Genomic DNA, 10,298 nt, shown 5'->3' with positions numbered 1-10,298 from the left:
CTGGTGAAGAGGTTCTTTGCCGTCTGCTTTTTTAAAACGGACGGCAAAGAATATTTGCCATGACGGGGCAGACGGCAAATTGAATGGGGCGGCACATACTGCAACAGCCCCGTTTAGTGTTAACGGCAGGCCTCCTCTCTTTGTCGTCTACCATCCCCCCTTCGCCATGTGGGGGCAGACGGCAAAGAGGGGAGAGAGAGGGGGCTGATTCCCCTCTTTGACGTCTACCATCCCCCCTTTGACATGTGGGGGCAGACGGCAGAGAGGGGGGAGAGAGCGGGCTGATTCCCCTCTTTGTCGTGTGCCATCCCCCCTTTGCCATGTGGGGGCAGACGGCAAAGAGAGGAGACACAGGGGGCTGATTCCCCTCTTTGCCGTCTGCCATCCCCCCTTTGCCATGTGGGGGCAGACGGCAAAGGGGGGAACCAGCCCCTTTTTAATTTAATTTTTGTTATATCCGGCAATTTTAACAATAATCACGATATAAATATACCCTTCACATAAATAAATTTCTTTCCGTACTCATAACCATATTAAAATAACTCTTATCCATAGTGCATACATATTATGCAAGTTGCATCCGTACCAAACCATATATTACACCAGTTTCATCCACATGCATACAAAGTTTCATATATATCCATGCATATACTACAATAGTTTCAATACAAGCCATGGTACAAGAAATCATCTTCAAGCATTCCATCAATATAATCCAAACTTCCCGTGAAGTGAATGTAATCTGCAAAAAGAGAAATAAGAAAGTTAGAAGAATAATACTAGATGAAGAAGTGTATATAGGTTATTTCGGAGAGAAATTAGCTAAGTATAGGCCATTTTGGAGCTAACTAAGCTAATTATGTCATTTAGATGGAACCCTAGCTAACTATAGGTCGTTTCGGAGCTAACTTGGGTAAAATAGGTCATTCCGGAGCAAACTATGCTTATTAAGCCATTTTGGATCTAGCTAGGCTAATTATAGGCCATTTAATACCTAAGTTAGGGGAAATAGGTCATCTTGCAGCTACGTAAGCCTTATTATGTCATTTAGGAGAGAACTTAGCTAACTATAGGTCATTTTTTATTAAATTGGTTATTTTGGAGCTAACTAAGCTAATTATGTCATTTCGTAGGATAATTAGCCAATTTAGCCTGTCTTGGATGAGTCTAAGCTTCGTAGAAGAAGAGAAAGAGAAGAAGAAGTAAAAGAAGGAAGAGGAGGAGGAGGAAGAGGAGAAGAAGAAGAAAAGAAGAAGGAGAAGGAGAAGGAGGAAGAAGAAGAAGGAATAAGAAGGAGAAGGAAGAGCTCCTCCTCCTTCTTCTCCTTCTTCTTATCCTCCTCCTTCTCTTCTTCTTCTTCTCTTCTTCTTCATCTTCCTTCCTTTCATTTTTCCTCTTTCTTCTCCTCTAGTCCCCTTCTTCGGGCTAAATTGGCTAAGAATGCCTTTTTGGAGCTAAATATGTCATTTCGAGGATAATTAGCTAAGTATAGATCATGTTTTATTAAATAGACCGTTTTGGAGCTAACTCAGCTAATTATGTCAATTAGGTGGAACCCTAGCTAACTATAGGTCGTTTCGGAGCTAACTTGGATAAAAATAGGTCATTCCGGAGCAAACTATGCTTATTAAGCCATTTTGGATCAAGCTAGGCTAATTATAGCCAATTTAATAACTAAGTTAGGGGGAATAGGTCATCTTGCAGCTACGTAAGCCTTATTATGTCATTTAGGAGAGAACTTAGCTAACTATAGGTCATTTTTTATTAAATAGGTCATTTTGGAGCTAACTAAGCTAATTATGTCATTTCGTAGGATAATTAGCCAATTTAGCCTTTCTGGGATGACTCTAAGCTACGTAGACAAAGAGAAAGAGAAGAAGAAGTAAAAGAAGGAGGAGGAGGAGGAGGACGAGGAGAAGGAGAAGGAAGAGGAGAAGAAGAAGAAGAAAAGAAGGAGAAGGAGAAGGAGGAAGAAGGAGGAAGAAGAAGGAGAAGGAGGAGCTCCTTCTCCTTCTTCTCCTCCTTCTTCTCCTTCTTCTTATCCTCCTCCTTCTCTACTTCTTCTTCTCTTCTTCTTCTTCTTCTTCCTTCCTTTCATTTTTCCTCTTTCTTCTCCTCTTGTCCCCTTCTTCGGGCTAAATTGGCTAAGAATGCCTTTTTGGAGCTAATTATGTCATTTCAAGGATAATTAGCTAAGTATAGGTCATGATTTATTAAATAGACCATTTTGGAGCTAACTAAGCTAATTATGTCATTTAGGTGGAACCCTAGCTAACTATAGGTCGTTTCGGAGCTAACTTGGGTAAAATAGGTCAGTCCGGAGCAAACTATGCTTATTAAGTCATTTTGGATCTAGCTAGGCTAATTACATGCCATTTAATACCTAAGTTAGGGGGAATAGGTCATCTTGCAGCTACGTAAGCCTTATTATGTCATTTAGGAGAGAACTTAGCTAACTATAGGTCATTTTTTATTAAATTGGTCATTTTGGAGCTAACTAAGCTAATTATGTCATTTCGTAGGATAATTAGCCAATTTCGCCTTTCTTCGATGAGTCTAAGCTACGTAGAAGAAGAGAAAGAGAAGAAGAAGTAAAACAAGGAGGAGGAGGAGGAGGAGAAGGAGAAGGAAGAGGAGAAGAAGAAGAAAAGAAGAAGGAGAAGGAGAAGGAGGAATAAGAAGGAGAAGGAGGAGTTCCTTCTCCTTCTTCTCCTCCTTCTTCTCCTTCTTCTTATCCTCCTCCTTCTCTTCTTCTTCTTCTCTTCTTCTTCATCTTCCTTCCTTTCATTTTTCCTCTTTCTTCTCCTCTTGTCCCCTTCTTCAGGCTAAATTGGCTAAGAATGCCTTTTTGGAGCTAATTAAGTCATTTCGAGGATAATTAGCTAAGTATAGGTCATGTTTTATTAAATAGACCATTTTGGAGCTAACTAAGCTAATTATGTCATTTAGGCGGAACCCTAGCTAACTATAGGTCGTTTCGGAGTGAACGTGGGTAAAATAGGTCATTCCGGAGCAAACTATGCTTATTAAGCCATTTTGCATCAAGCTAGGCTAATTATAGGCCACTTAATACCTAAGTTAGGGGAATAGGTCATCTTGCAGCTACGTAAGCCTTATTATGTCATTTAGGAGAGAACTTAGCTAACTATAGGTCATTTTTTATTAAATTGGTCATTTTGGAGCTAACTAAGCTAATTATGTCATTTCGTAGGATAATTACCAATTTAGCCTTTCTTGGATGAGTCTAAGCTACGTACAGGAAGAGAAAGAGAAGAAGAAATAAAAGAAGGAGGAGGAGGAGTAGCAGGAGGAGGAGAAGGAGAAGGAAGAGGAAAAGAAGAAGAAAAGAAGAAGGAGAAGGAGAAGGAGGAAGAAGGAGGAAGAAGAAGGAGAAGGAGGAGCTCCTTCTCCTTCTTCTCCTCCTTCTTCTCCTTCTTCTTATCCTCCTCCTTCTCTTCTTCTTTTTCTCTTCTTCTTCTTCTTCCTTCCTTTCATTTTTCCTCTTTCTTCTCCTCTTGTCACCTTCTTCGGGCTAAATTGGCTAAGAATGCCTTTTTGGAGCTAATTATGTCATTTCGAGGATAATTAGCTAAGTATAGGTCATGTTTTATTAAATAGACCATTTTGGAGCTAACTAAGCTAATTATGTCATTTAGGTGGAACCCTAGCTAACTATAGGTCGTTTCGGAGCTAACTTGGGTAAAATAGGTCATTCCGGAGGAAACTATGCTTATTAAGCCCTTTTGGATCTAGCTAGGCTAATTATAGGCCATTTAATACCTAACTTAGGGGGAATAGGTCATCTTGCAGCTACGTAACCTTATTATATCATTTAGGAGAGAACTTAGCTAACTATAGGTCATTTTTTATTAAATAGGTCATTTTGGAGCTAAGTAAGCTAATTATGTCATTTCGTACGATAATTAGCCAATTTAGCCTTTCTTGGATGAGTCTAAGCTACGTAGAAGAAGAGAAAGAGAAGAAGAAATAAAAGAAGGAGGAGGAGGAGTAGGAGGAGGAGGAGAAGGAGAAGGAAGAGGAGAAGAAGAAGAAAAGAAGAAGGAGAAGGAGAAGGAGGAATAAGGAGGAATAAGGAGGAGCTCCTTCTCCTTATTCTCCTCCTTCTTATCCTTCTTCTTATCCTCCTCCTTCTCTTCTTCTTTTTCTCTTCTTCTTCTTCTTCTTCTTCCTTCCTTTCATTCTTCCTCTTTCTTCTCCTCTTGTCACCTTCTTCGGGCTAAATTGGCTAAGAATGCCTTTTTGGACCTAATTATGTCATTTCGAGGATAATTAGCTAAGTATAGGTCATGTTTTATTAAATAGACCATTTTGGAGCGAACTAAGCTAATTATGTCATTTAGGTGGAACCCTAGCTAACTATAGGTCGTTTCGGAGCTAACTTGGGTAAAATAGGTCATTCCGGAGCAAACTATGCATATTAAGCCCTTTTGGATCTAGCTAGGCTAATTATAGGCCATTTAATATCAAAGTTAGGGGGAATAGGTCATCTTGCAGCTACGTAAGCCTTATTATGTCATTTAGGAGAGAACATAGCTAACTATAGGTCATTTTTGATTAAATAGGTCATTTTGGAGCTAATTAAGCTAATTATGTCATTTCGTAGGATAATTAGCCAATTTAGCCTTTCTTGGATGAGTCTAAGCTACGTAGAAGAAGAGAAGTAGAATAAGAAATAAAAGAAGGAGGAGCAGGAGGAGGAGGAGGAGGAGAAGGAGAAGGAAGAGGAGATGAAGAAGAAAAGAAGAAGGAGAAGGAGAAGGAGGAATAAGGAGGAATAAGGAGGAGCTCCTTCTCCTTATTCTCCTCCTTCTTCTCCTTCTTCTTATCCTCCTCCTTCTCTTCTTCTTCTTATCTTCTTCTTCATCTTCCTTCCTTTCATTTTTCCTCTTTCTTCTCCTCTTGTCCCCTTCTTCGGGCTAAATTGGCTAAGAATGCCTTTTTCGAGCTAATTATGTCATTTCGAGGATAATTAGCTAACTATAGGTCATGTTTTATTAAATAGACCATTTTGGAGCTAACTAAGCTAATTATGTCATTTAGGCGGAACCCTAGCTAACTATAGGTCGTTTCGGAGTAAACTTGGGTAAAATAGGTCATTCCGGAGCAAACTATGCTTATTAAGCCATTTTCGATCAAGCTAGGCTAATTATAGGCGATTTAATACCTAAGTTAGGGGAATAGGTCATCTTGTAGCTACGTAAGCCTTATTATGTCATTTAGGAGAGAACTTAGCTAACTATAGGTCATTTTTTGTTAAATAGGTCATTTTGGAGCTAACTAAGCTAATTATGTCATTTCATAGGATAATTAGCCAATTTAGCCTTTCTTGGATGAGTCTAAGCTACGTAGAAGAAGAGAAAGAGAAGAAGAAGTAAAAGAAGGAGGAGGACGAGGAGGACGAGGAGAAGGAGAAGGAAGAGGAGAAGAAGAAGAAAAGAAGAAGGAGAAGGAGAAGGAGGAAGAAGGAGGAAGAAGAAGGAGAAGGAGGAGCTCCTTCTCCTTCTTCTCCTCCTTCTTCTCCTTCTTCTTATCCTCCTCCTTCTCTTCTTCTTTTTCTCTTCTTCTTCTTCTTCCTTCCTTTCATTTTTCCTCTTTCTTCTCCTCTTGTCACCTTCTTCGGGCTAAATTGGCTAAGAATGCCTTTTTGGAGCTAATTATGTCATTTCGAGAATAATTAGCTAAGTATAGGTCATGTTTTATTAAATAGACCATTTTGGAGCTAACTAAGCTAATTATGTCATTTAGGTGGAACCCTAGCTAACTATAGGTCATTTCGGAGCTAACTTGGGTAAAATAGGTCATTCCGGAGGAAACTATGCTTATTAAGCCCTTTTGGATCTAGCTAGGCTAATTATAGGCCATTTAATACCTAAGTTAGGGGGATAGGTCATCTTGCAGCTACGTAAGCCTTATTATGTCATTTAGGAGAGAACTTAGCTAACTATAGGTCATTTTTTATTAAATAGGTCATTTTGGAGCTAAGTAAGCTAATTATGTCATTTCGTAGGATAATTAGCCAATTTAGCCTTTCTTGGATGAGTCTAAGCTACGTAGAAGAAGAGAAAGAGAAGAAGAAATAAAAGAAGGAGGAGGAGGAGTAGCAGGAGGAGGAGAAGGAGAAGGAAGAGGAGAAGAAGAAGAAAAGAAGAAGGAGAAGGAGAGGGAGGAATAAGGAGGAATAAGGAGGAGCTCCTTCTCCTTATTCTCCTCCTTGTTCTCCTTCTTCTTATCCTCCTCCTTCTCTTCTTCTTCTTCTCTTCTTCTTAATCTTCCTTCCTTTCATTTTTCCTCTTTTTCTCCTCTTGTCCCCTTCTTCGGGTTAAATTGGCTAAGAATGCCTTTTTCGAGCTAATTATGTCATTTCGAGGATAATTAGCTAAGTATAGGTCATGTTTTATTAAATAGACCATTTTGGAGCTAACTAAGCTAATTATGTCATTTAGGTGGAACCCTAGCTAACTATAGGTCGTCTCGGCGCTAACTTGGGTAAAATAGGTCATTCCCGAGCAAACTATGCTTATTAAGCCATTTTGGATCTAGCTAGGCTAATTACAGGCCATTTAATACCTAAGTTAGGGGGAATAGGTCATCTTGCAGCTACGTAAGCCTTATTATGTCATTTAGGAGAGAACTTAGCTAACTATTGGTCATTTTTATTAAATAGGTCATTTTGGAGCTAACTAAGCTAATTATGTCATGTCGTAGGATAATTAGCCAATTTAGCCATTTTGGAGCTAACTAAGCTAATTGTGTCATTTAGATGGAAGTCTAGCTATTTTTTATTAAAACACTAGAAATAACGTACCATTATCGTCATCACGACTGTGAAGCAAGGTGGTTGTGGCTTGTTTCACCTCGAGAAGGCTGCCCTGGAGAAGGCTCCACTGTAGAAGGGTCGTGCGATGCGTTTCGGGAGATATTCTGCACCAAACATCGTTTGCAATGTGTCGTTAGCATGAGGACACTCTTAAGATCACTGCACTGAAATGAAACTCACCGTCCCCGCCACGTTAATGACTGGCATCGACGGAGGGACTTGGCCGCTCTTCTCGCACATAGACTGTAATTTGGTTTTGACAAGTCAAACTTTTATTTATTAATGAAATGGACATTCAAATGCAAGATTTGAAATAACATGAAGAAGAAACTTACCACGAAGAGCTCGTATATGGCCCTGTTAGACGCATCATTCTGTGCCCTCTCCGCCTCCACCAATGCAGTCGACCACTCCTCCAGCTCCCTAATTTCCTTATCCTTCTCCGCCATAGCCGCCTGCATTGCCTCTCTCTCTTTCTGAATAGCACCCTGCAACACAACTCATTGTTAGCAATGTAATCGTATTGGTTCCAACGCACAACATAATGTGGAAAGATAGTTGAGTCCATTAAACTAACCTCGATGGCGAGCTCGACTGGCCGTGGACGACGTGTTATCTCCGGACAAGAGCTCGTTTGGCGTGCCTTTATCTGCCGGAGAGTGCTAGGACAACGTATAAGGCCGTCTCCAATGGCGATCGAGCCATGGGGCCTCCCGTTGCCAGCTATCATCGCCAGCTCTGGATCAATAGGCCCCTCGCTCAAGTTAAAGTCCTCCCCTTTCCTCGCCTTCCTGTGATCTCTGTACTTCACGAGCTTGTGGTGGGAGGAGATGTTGGTGAAGTTTTTTGGATGCTCGAGGTCAGACTCATAGAATGCCTTGACCTTCTTGTACGAGGCACTATGGGCCATCGCATACAGGTCGTACATATGTGGCACCTCCGTCTTATTGTGACGCGCCTAAAAGAGAGAGAGAAGAAATTGTATTAGTAAAGGGCTGAAGATAGCATTAAGAATGAATTGCATGAGGCATGAAGCAAACCACATACCATGTTCCCGCCAAATTGGATTAAGTTGACGCTCCCTTGATGGTGTGGCACACCAACCACTTTGCCACGCCTCTCCTTGGCGTTGTTGTGGCTGGCCTCCCACGTTTCGGAGCACCACTGATCCACCAAGGCCTCCCAACAATCCATCTTATCCACACACCATCTCGGGGGCACCTAAGTTAATAAAGAGAAATTTGAGCGCGTAAGAACCAAATCAAGGAAACTAACTACAAAGCCTTACTAATATGTAATTACCTTCATGTAATGCTCCTTCTCCATCTTAGCATCACGGCACTTCGCCTTGTCAATCCTAATACGCCGCGTGGCATAGTAGTCTCAACCAGCCTGCACCCGAGCCTCGTGCCGAAAGTTTTGAAGTAGGCGGCGACATTCGGTTTCGATAACCTTTGTCGCTTCCTCCTCGTATCCCTCCTCACACCTGTAGTAGGTCTGCAAACGAGACAACACCGATTAGTACAATAAATAGGTGTGGTTGATTTATAATTGTGTGACGGAGAAATTACCTAGAAGTTTCGGATCACCATGTCCGCCCTCGTGTCGCACAAAACACCGTCGATCTCCACCTCTGGCGGGACCGGGGCACCCAAGTAGTGCTCCCAGGTCATTCCTCCCTCTCGCTCCCGACCGGGCAACGTAACAAACCCTGGTCTTGAACGGCCCCCCCATTCTTGCCTCGGTCGGGAGATGCAAAATCAAATGTTGCATTGGATTAAAGAAGCCCGGTGGATAGATCTTTTCTAATTTGCAGATCAACTCCGGCGCCAACTCTTCCATTTCATCTAGCACGCCAGGCGATAGTTCTTTCGCACAAATAGAACGGAAGAAATAGCTCAGCTCTGCCAGTACTAGCCATTCATCCTCAGGGATAAAGCCATGCAACATCACCAGCATTACCCGCTCAATCCATATGTGCCAATCATGACTCTTGAGCCCAAATATTTTCAATTTCTCAAGACTCGCTCCCCTCTTTAGATTCGCAGCATACCCATCGGGGAACATCAACCGCATTTTCACCCACAATAGCATCTCCCTCATAGCTGGCCTTTCAAGATTGAACCATGCATTTGGCTTCGCTATGCTTTGCTTTCCTTTCCGTTGTCGCAAGTTATGGAACGGTCTATCACATAGAGCCTCCAGGTCGATTCTAGCCTTAGGATTATCTTTTGACTTCCCCTCTATGCCGAACAATGTACCAAAAATGGCCTCCACAATATTCTTTTCAGTGTGCATCATGTCAATGTTGTGTGGGCAAAGGAGGTCTTTGAAGTAAGGCAGATCCCATAAGCATGACTTGTGAGTCCAGGCGTGTTCCGTATTATACCCTTTGAAGTATCCTGGACGCAAAGGATCAGGCTCGAGAGCGTTTAACTGATCAAGGGTGTGTTGGCCTGTCAACGCAGCTGGTGCAGTGTTTTTGACAACTCTATCTTTGATGAAATTCTTCTTGTCTTTTCTGAACTTATGGTCAGGATCTAGGAATTGTCTATGCATGTCGAAGCAAGAATACTTGCGACCAGCCTGAAGCCAACGGAACTGAAGAGCTGCCTTGCATGTGGTGCATGGGAACCTTCCATGCACACACCAGCCAGCGAATAGCGCAAACGCCGGATAATCATGCGTCGAGTACATGTACCACACATGCATTTTGAAATTTGTTTTGGTAGCCGCGTCGTAGGTCTTGATCCGATTATCCCAGGCTTCTTGCAACTCATCCTTAAGCGGCTGCATGTACACATTCATATTCTTCCCCGGATAGTTGGGCCCAGGAATTATCAATGTCAAGAAAATGTTCTTTCTTTTCATAATCTCTCCGGGTGGCAAATTTAGTGGAATGACAAATACAGGCCAACAACTGTATTGTGCTGCTGTCATACCGTACACATTGAACCCATCCGTGATGATGGCAACTCTAGGTTGCCTTGGATCTCCCGATTTATCCTTACGTAATGCATCGAAGTGCCTCCACGCAAAACCATCTGAAGTGTGTACCAGCATCTTGTTCCCATCCGCATCTAGTTCGGTTCTCTTGCCCAATTTATGCCACGTCATCTGTCTGGCCGTCTCTTCGACCATGAAAAGACGTTGAAGTCTTGGTACGATTGGCAGATACCGAAGAACACTAATGGGGATTTTGGTCTGATTCTTCTCACCCATGTTGTTGTCTACCACAATATACCTGGAAGAATTGCAAATGGGGCAATAGTTCAAGGACGCATACTCAAGCCTAAATAAGGCACATCCATTCTCACAGGCATGTATCTTCTCATAGGGCATCTTAAGTACACGGAGGATTTTCGCTGACTGGTACAAGTTTGCAGGCAGTACATGGCCTTTGGGTAGAAAGCGTCCAAATATCGTCATCATCGCGTCGTAGCATTCTCTGCCTAGGTTG

The sequence above is a fragment of the Hordeum vulgare genome, chromosome 7H, assembly GCF_904849725.1.
Source record: "Hordeum vulgare subsp. vulgare chromosome 7H, MorexV3_pseudomolecules_assembly, whole genome shotgun sequence".
NCBI lineage: Eukaryota > Viridiplantae > Streptophyta > Magnoliopsida > Poales > Poaceae > Hordeum > Hordeum vulgare.
Note: the sequence above shows the minus strand (reverse complement) of the source record.